The following is a 14,175-nucleotide window of genomic DNA, read 5'->3' as shown; positions in this document are numbered from 1 at the left end:
GCCTTCTTCAGGGAGAGAGGGATTGCTGAGTTATATGGTAGATCAATTTTTACTATTTGGGAGAACCTCCATACTGTTTTTCATAGGGACTTGACCAGGCTACATTCCTACCAGGAGGGTCTGAGGATGTCTTTTCTTCACATCCATGCCAGTATTTGTTTTTGCTGGTATTTTTGATTTGGGCCATTCTGACTATGATTTTGATTCACATTTCTTTGGTGATAAGTGATATTGAATATTGAAGTTTTTTTTTTTTTTTCCCATATGCCTGTAGGCCTTTTGTCTGTCTTATTTGGAACAGTGTCTATTGAGCTGGTCTACCCACTTTTTTTTTTTTTTTTTTTTTTTTAAATTGGGTTATTTGCTCTTTGTTGAGTTGCATGAGTTTATTGTGATCTTAGATACTGGCATTCTGTCAGATGTATAATATGCAAATATTTTCTCCCATTTAAAAGGAATTTTTTGTTTTACTTTTTTAGGATTTATTTATTTATTCATACAAGAGCTAGGGTACAGGCCAGAGGTGTGGGGGGGCCAGAGGTGTTGGGGGAGAGGATTCATGAGACAGAGTGGGAAGCAGAACAGGCAAATGGACTGAAATACACTGCTGAGGGGAGCAGTGGGTGAGACAGGAGAGGTCTGCTAAGCCATGTGGGTTGCTTCCTAGCTGGGGATCGAACTCGTGCTATAGTGGCTGCGGACAGCTTCATAGATTGTGTCTTAACCCCTTGCGCCACCAAAGAGGCCCCAGGAATTTTTTGTTTTATTGATAATTTCTTCTGCCGTACATTGACATAGGGTCATTTGTTTATTTTTGCTTTTGTTTTCCTTGCCTTTGAGTCAAGTTCCCAAAGACTATTTTTTTCTGGAAGAAATAGCTTTCTTTTTTCTTATATTCCCACATTATATGTTCTTTGTGTAGAAGAATCATTAAGAAATCAAGAACATACATGCTTTTGTCAGATGTGTTATGTGCAAATATTTTCCCCCATCCAGTAGGGAGGTTTTTGCTTTGCTGATAATTTCTTTCTCTATGCAGAAACTTTTTAGTTTGATGTAATCCCACTTATTTATATTTGCTTTTGCTTCTCTTGTCACTGGAGAGGTTAGTACCTATAAACCCTGCAGAAGATACAGAGATGTAGACCTTCTTTAGCTTAATGAACATAATTTGGGAGAAAAAAAGAATATGTGTGCTTTAATTATTTATTTCAGAATTAGTTTAAAACATCAATTTGTCTCAAACTTAACCTTTAGAAATCCCTTCAAATTGCTTCTGTGTCCTTTTCACATAACAATATCAATTTTTGAGTATTTTTTTTACTCAACATGATATTTACTTACTTATTTTCATATTTTTAAAGGACAGGTTTGTTAGGAAAGGGAGAAAGAAAAAAGAGAGGCACCTGCATAGCCACAGGTGGGCAGGAGAGGAGCTGCCACTGCTGCTGCTTTGCAAAGGGTAGAGGTTTGTGAAAAGAAACATCTGCATAGTCACAGGCTGGCAGGAGTGCTGCTCAACATATTTTGTGATGCCCCACACCAGAAATCAGCCAATTTACAAGGAGGCTCCTTGAAGTAAGAAATGATTTTTGTGATCAAAATCTGAGTTTAATATGTATCTATTTCAACAGAAGTATAATAGCTTCTATGCTCTTTCAAATAAAGAGTTAGAAACTGTATTTTAATAAATAATGAGTTTACACCAATCCATCACCAAAATATTTACATTCCTTTCTTTGTCAATCTTCCTTCTCCTACAGTGAGAAAACTGGTTTCCAGAAACACTAATATATTAGCTTATTTATTGAATTGTATGTATACAAATAGTTTCAAAATTACTACACTAATTCTACTATCAGCAAAAAACATAGTTGAAGATTTTTTTTTTCAGGTCGTTTTACTCTTAGAGTAAATACTCTTAGAGTATATAGCCCTGAGGCTATATACCCACAATATGGTCTTCATAAATATATTAGCTCCTGTTTTCTTCTGTGTGTTTATGTAAAGTATTTGTCATTTACTTTGGTCAGTGTTCATATTTAAAATTGCTCCATATTTTTGATTTAATCATTTTTAATATATAGGTTATCAAGGTCTTTGAAAGTCATAATTACAAAACACCTTGTCCCTTGGTTATGCACTGCCGAATCCTCTTCACGGTTGGTACATGTTTGACATTTATCAGGATGTGCATAGTTCCTCAGAGACTTTTCTAGAGTCTTGTCAAGAATCTGGCTTGATTGTAGTCTGAGAATTGATTATAATAGTGTTGTAGTATAATTTGAAGTCATTTTTCCTCTTTGTTATTCAGAATTATTTGGCTATTCTTTTGTGGTTCCATACGAATTTCAGTAGTGTTCTTTTCTATTTCTTTGAAGAATACCATTGAAAGTATGGTAAGGGGGCCTTCCTGGTGGCGTAAGGGGTTAAGCAATGCACTATGAAGCAACCCGCGGCCTCTGCAGCATGAGTTTGATCCCTGGCCAGCCAGGAAGCAACCCACATGATGCAGCAGACCTCTCTTGTCTCTCCCGCTGCTCCCCTCAGCAGTGTACTTCAGTCAATCTGCCTATTCTGTTTCCCACTCTGTCTCTGGTGGATCCTCTCACCCCCCGCACCTCTGGCCTGTACCCTCATTTTTGTATGCATAAATAAATAAATCTTTCAAAAAAAAAAAAAGAAAGTTTGGTAAGGATTGCTCTGAATCTGTATTTTGCTTTGGGTAAGATGGCCATTTTGACAATGTTAATTCTTCAAACTCATGCAGGGATTATCTTTTCATTTCTTTATGTCTTCTATTTCTGTTTTAAAAATTTTCATTGAATATATATTTGATGTCCTTTGTTTATTTTACTCCTAGGTATTTTTTTATGCTATTATAAATGGGATTATTTTCTTGACAGCTTTCTCTTCAAGTTCATTGTTTTCATTTCAGAAAGCAACTGATTTTTATAAATTGATTTTGTAATTTGTCACTTTACTGAGCTGATTCGTTGTTTCAGTTTGTTTTTTGTGTATGAGTGTGTGGAGTCTGGTTTTTTTGTGTTTATTATGATGTCATCTGCAGATAATATTTTACTTCATTTTTCCCAATTTTGACTCCTTTGTATCTGTTGCCTAATTGCTCTAATTAGGACTTCCAATACAATGTTAAATACTATTGGTGAAAGGGGACATCCTTGTCTTGTGCCATATGTTAGTGGAACAATTTTCACTTTTTCACTATTGAGAATGTTGTTGTGTGTTTCTCTAACATGGCCTATATTATGCCGAGATATGCTCCATCTTTATACAGTTTTTCTTGAGGGTTTTTTTTTTTTTTGTCAGAAGTGGATTTTTGAATCTTATTAAATGCTTTCTTTGTATCTGTTAATAAAATCATATAATTTTTATCTTTCCTTTTTTTTGATGTGAATTACTTTGATTGCTTTTTATATATTGAAACTCCCTTGTGTCCCTAGGATAAATCCCACTTGGTTGAGCGCATGCTTCTTTTAATTCATTGTTAAATTGGGGTTTGCTAAGATTTTGTTGAGAATTTTTGCAGCTATGTTTATTAGGGATAAATAATCTACAATTTTCTTGTTTGTGTGCTTTGTCTGGTTTGGCATTAGGGAGATGTCCTCATAAAATATGTTCAGAAGTATTCCCTTTTTCACACTTTTTTTGGAATTTATTGTAGGATACATATCTAAGCTCCTCTTTGAAGGTTTGTTGGAACTCAGAAGTAAACAATTTAGTGCTGGTCTGTTGTTTCTTGGAAGATTTGATTATTATTTCAGTTTCCTTTTTTGTGAGTGGTTTCTGTTAAAGTTTTTTATTTCTTACCTGTTCAGTCTCAGACTGCTTTATATTTCTAAGAATCTTTCCATTCTTTCCATGTCTTCTAGGTTATTCAACTTACTCTCATAGAATTGGTCATAGTAATCTCATGACCCTTTGTATTTCTGAGATGTCTGCTGTAACTTCTTTTTTGTTTCTGATCCTGTTTATGTGGATTTCCTTCCTTCTTTTTTTTTTTTCTTTTTTTTCTTTCTTTTTTTTTTTTTTTTGGTGAGCCTAGCTAGAGATTTATCTTTTAAAAGAATCAGATTTTGATTTCATTAAATTTTGATTTCTATTTTGTTTATTTCTGCTCTAAATTTTATCATTTCCTTTGTTCTTTTCTTTGGCCTTCTTTTGCTAGTTCCACAAAGCAGCAAATAAGGCTATTACTGAGTTCTTTCTTGTTCCTTGATGCGGACCTACATTGTTATATACTTCCCTTTTGCTGCACCCCATAAGTTCTGGAAGGCTGTGTCCTTATTATCATTTGTATTGAGTGGGTTTTATTTTAAGATTTATTTATTTATACAAGAACTGGGGTACAGTCAGAGGCACAGGAGGGTGAGAGAATTCACCAGAGACAGAGCGGGGAACAGAACAGGCAGACTGATGAATTTATTGTCTCCTTTCTCCCCCCAAATCCCTGTGATAATCAGTATATTTCACAGAGCCTAATAATTATTTTTGCTGTGCTTTGCCAGTATGTGTTCTTTGGTTATTTATATTCCACAAACAAATGAAACAACCTGATATCAGATAGAGAAAAATATATCTCCTTGGTAATAATCAGTAGATTCTTTGTATATGGAAAAAGTCATTATGACAACAAGTCAGCTTCTTCCTATAGGCATAGTGTGTTTGTTAGGGACTTTCGAGAGGTTGCCCTTGTCTCCTGGACAACCTCAGAAACTCTGGCAAGTATTTCTCTGTCCTCTCTTTTCCCCACACCAAGTGACTCCAGACTAGAAAATCAGGGTTGTTAATAATGAATTGTAATACTGCAAATCGAACATATACACTATACTGACATATTAAACTGCACTAAGGAAAGTGCTGTCACAGGCATATAGCAACTGCTTTCCTATGTTCATTTCAGGCAGTCATATTACCAGCTGATATTCTCTGTGAAAGAAAGGAAGAGATGGTAGAGACCTAAGATAAATTAATCAGCTCCAGCTGTCATTCCATAGCCTTCCTGCTTAAGACTTATGTTAGACTTTTGAAGATTTGTGTAATAAGAGGAATTTTGAAAGAACAGTTCCTAATTTACACAAAGGCTGAAACAGAAACTAATTAGTAGAAAATGCCAGGTCAGGTCATGCATGGGGACTGTGAGAACAAGACTTTTCCTGAAGAATCCTAGTCTTGCGGTTGTTTCCTTTTTCTTCTCTATCCATTTTCCTCAATAAACACACACCATAGCTGGTCTGAATAAAACTACAAAGTGATCCTTTAGCAGCTGTGCTCCTAGATAGGCTCTAAGCCACAGAGAGAGCAATACCTAGTAAATAGACATAGTATTGACTTGATAAATATAGAACACACACCCAATCTCACCATTTTCTTTTCTCTATAGAGACATCTGATTAATTTATCTAAAATAAATTCTAGAATGTTTGCCTATCAAGTGCAGAAGAGCACAAATCGCTGTCGTAGTATATTAAAAATATAAATAACATGTACATATACACGTTACCTATCTAGAAATGTTTCTACAATATATCTACGTATCATCTATCTACTATCATCTGCCCATCTATATATATATATATATATCTGCCTCACCTTCTTGCTTCTGATGTTAATGAAATTATTATAAGGTCCATATGCAAAACAAAGACAACCAGAATAATGTCTCCTTTAGGTCCAAAAAACCTGAATAGTGAATATTAGTGTAAGAATAATTATCCATTTAAATCTTCAGAGAAAATAGGACTAGGAGTCATACACAACTGCAGGGAAGGGTATTTACTAGAAGCAATAACCCTCTTTCTGTCTCTGTCATAATGTGCTGAACACAACCAACAGTGCAGGTAGGCAGGGAGTAGCTAGAACAATTGCCCTCCTAATCAGTTTCTTTGCATTGACAGCCATTTCATCATCCCTAAAGATGATATGTTGACATTACAGTTGTTAGCACTGTGACTGGAAGACATTAGTGGTCACAGTGTGAAAGCAAGAGTGTGAGACAAGTAGAGAAGGTAGATGTGGGGTGCTCACTATCCTATTAACCTGCCCAGAAATATGAAGTCTTCACCCCCAGGCTTGCCATTCCCAGCTGCCTTTCCACGCTCCACAGATAATAGAATCTGGCTGCCCTTCTGAACAGCACATTTATATTATCAAAAACTTTCACATCATCCCTGTTAAAATGAGGTGGGGGGTTTATTTTTATATAAATTGTCTTTGGCAACCTAATCATTCCACAGACCAGTGTAAATTATTCTCTAAAATAGCTACTAAAGTCATAGTGATAAACAGGCTGGGGCACATCTGTCTCTGCAGAACTAAAATCATTACTGCTGAGTAAATGTTCTGTATTCGCCTCACATCATTGCACCCATCGAGTGCAGCACAGATATTCTTGTCAAATCAAATAAAAATAAAATTTTGTATTTGATTACATTTATTGCATGATGCTGAATAGTAATTTACCTTCTCATGCCAGATGCTCTTTTCTGGGACTCTTTCACTTTGCTTCCTTTTCAAAAAATCTGACTCCTAGCCATTTCATATTTCTATAACTGCCCTCAATCTTTCTTTATCTCATCCTGTAACTTGTTTATGCTTTATGCTACTTCATTAACTTCTTTCTATATTTTTAGAAAAAGGCTTGAGCCAAATCTATGTATCCACATTTTTATATTCTCATGTTACCTTAAAAAAAAAAAAAAAGACAGTGTTGCTAGTCTCTATGATTAAAGAAATAAAAGTTACTGAGGCTGGAAACTGAATCTGTGAGCAGACCTGTGTAAACTCAGAAAATGTTTCATCAAATATTTTTGTTTCTTAACATCTGGATCACTTATGGGGCTTGGACAGACACTGAAATACTGCAGAGCTTCTGGTGAAACTGTGCCTCTCACTCAGATTTTTTAAGAGGAACACTGGTAGTTGTGTTAAAAATATTTTAAATAGTTCTCTTTCCAATTTGATTATGTGCGTACTTCCAATCCAACTAAAACAACTTATAACACACCAGAGCAGAAATTACTACTTGAATAAGTACTTTAGAAACAATCCAGAGAAAAAATGTCCCCCTTATGTAGATTGCTTCCTTGCCATGGGGCCTTCCTTGCCATAGGGACTTCCTTGGTCATGGGGCCTCCGTGGTGGCACTAGGGGTTAAGTGTCAGCACTATTAAGCTGTCCACAGCCACCACAGCATAAGTTCAATCCCTGGACAGGGAGGTGACCCACATGGCACAGCAGACCTCTCCTGTCTCACCCGCTCTCCTCAGCAGTGTATTTCAGTCAATCCACCTTTTCTGTTCCCTGCTCTCTCTCTGGTGAATCCTCTCACCTCCCTACACCTCTGGCTTACACCCCAGTTCCTATATGCATAAATAAATCTTTAAAAACAATAAGATGGAAATTGGTCAGAATATTTCACCTACTCTGTATTCCAAATTGAAGGAAATGTCTAAAGATGATTAGATATGAACTGGTTCTTTCTCTGTCTAAATGTGTTGGTTCTTGCAGTCCAGAGCTGGTGCTGCCACTTAGTTCTCTGGGACTGATGAGCAAAGGGGTAGGGGCCAATCCAGTCATTACCATCAATCAAACCTCAGTCATTTTGCAACTGTTCCCTGTGGATAAGGAAGAGGAGGAGGAATATGGGCACTTGGCTCTTTAGATTACTTTCCCAATTCTGATAATGCTGTGCTCCCTTAACTAAATGCTTGGAAGAAAACCTAGAAAAGAAGCAAAACTGAGATTTAAATCCAAGTATGGCAGAAGGCTTATCAATAAAATATGGAATAGTGAATATTGGAGTGAGTGTACATGTGCCCAACCCTCTTGTAGTACATGGTATGATCATAACCACTTTTATCTTGTCTTTTTTTAAAATCAAAGTGTCAACATTTTGAAAAGAAGAAATATTTACAGAAGCTACATATTCAAATGAAAATACTCAAATTTATAACTAATTGCTTAGAAATAATTTGAGGCTTACAAGGAAGACATAGATCACCGATGTCCAATGCAGAGATAGGTGGAACATTAAAAAACATGTTAAAGGCAGTAAGTTTTTTGTCACATACTCTGTGACTTCAGTGTCTATTGCACTATGGGAAAACTCTGTTTCCTCTGTACATCAAGTAAGTATGAAAAAGAACCACAGAATATCTGTCTCTTTGTAGGATGTCTCTCTACTCTCAGGGAAAAGAAAAATGAGAAACAGAGGTATTAAAGAATTTGAATCTAAACCACACAATTAGCTAAGTATAAAATCCAAGGGATAAAATATAGTTTGTGTTTCCTGTTCAAACTTAGCAAATTCAGCTTTCTAAAATCAAAACCTCTACAAGTCCTCAGAGCTGTAGGAGTTTATTTTGTAGATCAGCATTCTTCTAGAGTGGCTCTTTTCAAACCTGATAACCTAGTGGAAATACTTTATAACTTATCAAAAATTTACATTCACTTTATTCATTTTATTTTATTTTTACCAAAAATTGCATGTATTTTAGATGTATGCTACTTTGAAATACAGATACAGAGTGAAATGATCACTGAAACTCACAAGCATATCATATTAACAGTAGAATTCCCCGTATTCTCCCCAGGGGGAACTTGAAAGAGCTGGTACTATTCATCATTTTTCCAGAAAGTCAAGTCCCTATTGTAAAACCAAAATAAAATGTACTTCTTCTCAGTTAGGATCCCAAAACATTGCTTTATTTTAGAATTTTGTACCTCCAGGTGTCTTTAGAGAAGTTAACTGTTCACATTTGCACTCTTGGTAATTGCATTCTTTCTCCACTACAGTAGTTCATTGCCCTGCAAGCTACAGTTATGTTTTTATTTTTGTTCACATATATTATCAAACTTATGAATGTAATACTTAATTCTGAAATATATTCCTTTTTATAGGTAATACAATAGCATCCATCAAACTGTAATGTCTGGCCTGCCAAGATTACACTGAATCATGGTGTAACCAAGTGATTGCAAAGATAAAGAACTATGTTTAGGAAGGTGGGAGCATGAAAATATTTCTATTAAAATAGAAATAACAATTCCTGGGTAATGAACAAGCCAGAGAGTGCATTCATAGAATATGTTTATGTTTGGAAATGTTCCTCATCTTTTCTCTATGCCAACTAAATGTATTTTTTTTAAAGATTTATTTATACAAGCACTGGGTACAGTCAGAAGCATGGTAGAGTGAGAGAATTCACCAGAGCCAGAGCGGGGAACAGAACAGGCAGACTGACTGAAATACACTGCTGAGGGGAGCAGTGGGCACGGCAGGAGAGGTCTGCGCGCCATGTGGGACCCTCGCCAGTGGCCAGGGATCGAACCGGCGCTGCAGAGGCTACGGGCAGCTTCGCAGCCCAGCGCTCAACCGCTGCGCCACCAGGGGAGGCCCCTAAATGTATTCTTTATTGTCAAGTGAATTTGTACTCAGGAAAAAAAAAATATTGGAAAAGTTACTCAAAGCAAATAGAACATTTTTCTCTAATATAAAGAAGGGGAAAATGAAAAGCAGTCTTTTCAATTAATGACTCTGGGAAAAATGATCAATTCTATATTTATCAAAAAATAATAAAGGAGCTTAAAATAGATGTCATGAAAGTGAGTGACAGATATTGCATGGCTTCACTTATCTGTGGGATAAAAATAACCTAAAATACTGGCAAAGCACAGGAGAAACAAATCTGATACCTAGTGAAAAAACATACTGGATATCAGAGGGAATGGGGTTGAGAGGATGGGAGGAGGGTAGGGCATTGGTACAGGGGGTTTGGTGGAGGTGTGAAGCATGTACATGTATGCAGAAGTAATAATGTAACCCAGAAGTTACATAGACATGTAAATGACTGACAAAATTAATAAAATATAACACTTTATTGTGTTGATCTGATAACAATTGCTGTTCATTAGAGAAGAGTTGTCTTATGTACATTTGATTCATTTTTTTTAATAGTTCTGTTGATAATTCTGAGGCAGCAGAGCAAAACCCTACTAGGTCTGATTAAATGAATAAAATTAAAACATGCATTATCATAACCAATCATTGTCATCTCATGTCTTATACAGACTAAATAAACATTGAAGAGGTTAGATGGTTCTAGAAAAGCATGCACCAAATAAATCATTAATTCTGATTTTGGTCAGTGGTTGAAAGTTGACAGATGCATAGCTATGGATAAATTTTTTAAACATTCAATAAAAAGAATAGGATGCTCAAACTGATTAAAACCCTCGTAAAAGAAAACTAAGTGAATACTCAACTAGGAATGAAAGGAATACAAACAGTCAGACAGTTTTCTTTCCTATTGCCGTCTCCATATTTTATTCAAATGACATTTGTGTGTGGACATTAGTACCCTGGTTTCAGAGAGCTGTGATTTCCTATTTCAGAACTCCATACCTATCTTTAACACCATCCATAATAAAGAGCCTAATTCAGTTCCAGATTATTGAATCGCTTGTTATTCAAATGAGTCTCAATATTATATCCCACATCTGCTTGTTCTGCAAGCTCAGGACACTTACTACACTCATTTTAAAGGTAGATCACATGAGATTCATAAAAATCATTTTAAATTTATTATTTATTTCAAGTGGAATTCATAGCTAATTATATGAAAACAACCCAAATAGATCAATTATCTTAATTATAAGATATGAATGTAGATTGATTTATTAACCAGATAAATATAAGATTAATCTGAACACTATTTTTAATCTAAAATTTAATGAAAAATAGACCTAGTATGAACCAACAGCACAGAACCATGCCACTGGAATGGAACAAGAATCAAGGCTACCAAATTTCTGTAATTTTAGGGGGCAACAATTAAAAAAAAAACAACTGATTGTGAATAAATTGTTCTTAGACTCTACAGCGGTGGTGAGCTTACAGGAAGGAAGATGAAATCTCTTCTCGGAAAAAAATCAGAAAGATCTGTCATGGCCCTGCAGAACAATGTGATCTTGATTGTCTTTCTGTTTTGTTCTCATTATGGGGAGGAACATAGGCATTATAAGATAAGGAGTAATGGCAAAACTGTAGATTATGTGGTCAGAGACATTAAATTGAACCTCTCAAATCTTGGGGGAGTGGGTACATAAAGCAATACCAAAACTTTCCTGAGATTGAGAGATTCACTGGGGTTTGGGTGCCGGGGACCAGCCTCCGACAAAACGTCTTGTCAGGGGTTCCTGAAAGGATGAGACGGCCTAGGCGAAAACGAAAGAACTGAAAACTTAAGGACTGAGGGGAAGGGAATGAGGAGACACCGACACTTGGTGAGGTGTTAGTATCTTCTGCCGAGAGACTCAGCAGGTCTTTATTTATTCATTATTAGTAATAATAATAAGAAAATACATTATCATGTGTGAAGCATAAACAATTAGTATATTATGTTTCCCATAGACTACTGGCCCCTACAGGTCTCAGCTACACGGCAGCTTTCAAGGTTAACAGATAATAAACCAAACCTAACATTAAAGCTACTTATTTTTTCATTCAGACAATTATTTAAAACAGTGAATAACCGCCAGTGCATCCCTATCAGCTAAAGCCTAAGCATCAAAGGACTATTCTATTCACATGACCTTCAGCCGGAGACCAGCTGCAGTTCAGCTATCAGAACCTTTTCTACCTAGAAATTCCTTAACTCAAATAGCTTCATATTAAAAACTTTCCCAAGAAACTTCAAGAGAAAACAAAATAGAAGGACCTGCTATGATTATTGTATTGTAATGCTTGTCGGGCATATTCAATAAGTTGTCTTCCATTGTCAAGTAGGCCAAATTGTTTAATAATTAGTTTCTAATTTTCCATGCCGTTTATTTGCAATATACTGATGCATATAATATAGTGCCTAATGTACTTTTTTGGGAAATTTTTTCTTATTTATGACCAAGAACAGAAAGTGAAGGAATGTTACATCTTCAACCTCACGGTGTGAGGCACAAGGAATCTTCAGCCCCACGGTGTGAGGCCCTTTGGCTTCTGCCCCACGGTGTGAGGCCCTTTGGGCTTCGCTGCTTGCCAGTGTCTTATCTGGCTGGGGCATCAAGGCCTCCTGCAGCATTTGGGTGTAAGTGAACATGGAAAATATTAATATGCGTATCATAGTGTAGAAGCTCAATAAGCATCAGTTGAAATAATAAATGCAATATATCACAGTAAGACTAGTTAAAAAGAAACATTTGGTCTTCATTGATAGCATGGTGAGGTAGGGGTTTTGAGTTATTTCATTAGAAGTTGAAAAGGTTTACAAAGCAAAAACTTGTATTGACATACCTATGTAAAACCTGAAAAGGAGAAGGTTTCTGGTTGAGTTAGGACAGAGAGGAAAAAATAAGAAAAACACCACCCACATGCATCTTCTTAGCCAGTGAGTTACCGCAAAGGGGTAACTCATTAGGTTTAAGGAGTACACTTGAATACTTGTGTGAAGACAAAGACTACAAAGACATAGAATTCTTTTCAGGTAAGGACTTGGTTTTCTTAGTCACTTAATAGCCTATATACATGTTACAGGTAGTAGTTGAGAGAATATTTATAGAATAAAAGAATGAACTGCAAGACATTAATAAGAGTTTAGAGCTACATGATACATTTTATGTCACCAAAATCTCATTTAACTTTACATTCCAGGTATTTTGCTGCTATAAGATTATAAAGCTCCTCAACTATAGCAACACAAAAAAAATATTTTACCAGGCTGTGTATGCATGATTAATATTTCATCTGGGAATGTAGAAATGCCCCCAAATTGGTACAAAAAAATCCACAAACTGAAAATCTTTAATAACTGAGATGGAATTCTGTCAAGTCTTTAAGAATATATTTTTATACGTCAAATGTAACTTTGTGACTCATGACCAAATGTATTTGAGATATATGAAGTACTGTTTATTTCACATGTTTAAGTCTTTATCCTTCATATTCATAGACATATTGTTATAATTCTCACTTCTATAAAGAACTTATGATTCATAAATATTTAATGGCTCTAACCTCAGTCTCACAGGCTGAGAAATTCTCCCAGAGAATCCATTTATATTCCACCTAATGCATCTTGGAATTACATTTAAGTTAGAATGACTTATATGAAATGAAAACATCCAAATACTTTGTTCTCACAACACTACACACATTAGTTGAAGAAAAACTAGTGGAAATTGCTGTGGTTTTAAAGATTGGCTCAAGCATTCTCTTTTTGTGTAAATATTAAATTCTTAAAAGTACAAAGTCAGTTGCAGGGTTTTCCACCATGAATGCAATTACCAATTGCTGTAAACTAGCTCTTTACATATTTTATCATGATATGGCATCAGGACTATAGAGGCAGCATTCAAAAATTCCCATTATGAAAACATAAATGTTTTCACCATCATCTATTAGCTGCTTCATCAATATTACAGAGTTTGAATTTAACATTATTTGAAAACATTTTCTCAAACCCTGATGCATTTAAAAGGGCATTCATTTATATATGATTGTTTCCCATATTTGAACAGATCAGGGTCACAAATATTAGTTTCCTTGAAATTTTAAATATATAAAAGGCATTTCCTCCCATAAAAATGTTATCCATGTTTTTCCTTTATGTTGGTCAAATGCACATTCATTTATATATAATGTTTTTGGAACAAACTAAATTGCTTTATAAACTATAAAATAACATACATATTAGCTTTTATTTTGACCATAAATGTATAAATAGATTTGATTGAAAAGTAAGTTGAAAATATTACAAATGTGTTTGATATTCCATTTGATGAAATGAAAATTGGTTTGATAAAAGATAGACTTAAAATGGAGTCGCTAAAAGATAACACAAAAAATTTCATCTGAATCAAAAGTATTTCATTAAAAAATATTGGAATAATATAACTCAATAATTAGAATTGTACAAATGAGTACAAGAAGTTGAAAAAAGTGTTTCTTTTCAATTGAAGCATGTTACAAGACCTATCTTATTTCCAAAAATAGGGAACAACCTATCTCTAGATAGTTTTTTTCAGTTTGCATGCAGAAATTCACTGTATTTTCCATTATTTTCTTTAAAATAGACCAACAGAATGCTCAAATATTACAGTATATATTTCTTGCTTTTTGTTAAGTGAACATTATTAAGATGTTATTTACAAATAATGAAT

This window comes from Talpa occidentalis, unplaced genomic scaffold (genome assembly GCF_014898055.3).
Source record: "Talpa occidentalis isolate TD23 unplaced genomic scaffold, MPIMG_talOcc4v2.1 talOcc4.2, whole genome shotgun sequence".
In the NCBI taxonomy this organism is placed as follows: Eukaryota; Metazoa; Chordata; class Mammalia; order Eulipotyphla; family Talpidae; genus Talpa; species Talpa occidentalis.
This window is presented reverse-complemented; position numbering follows the sequence as displayed.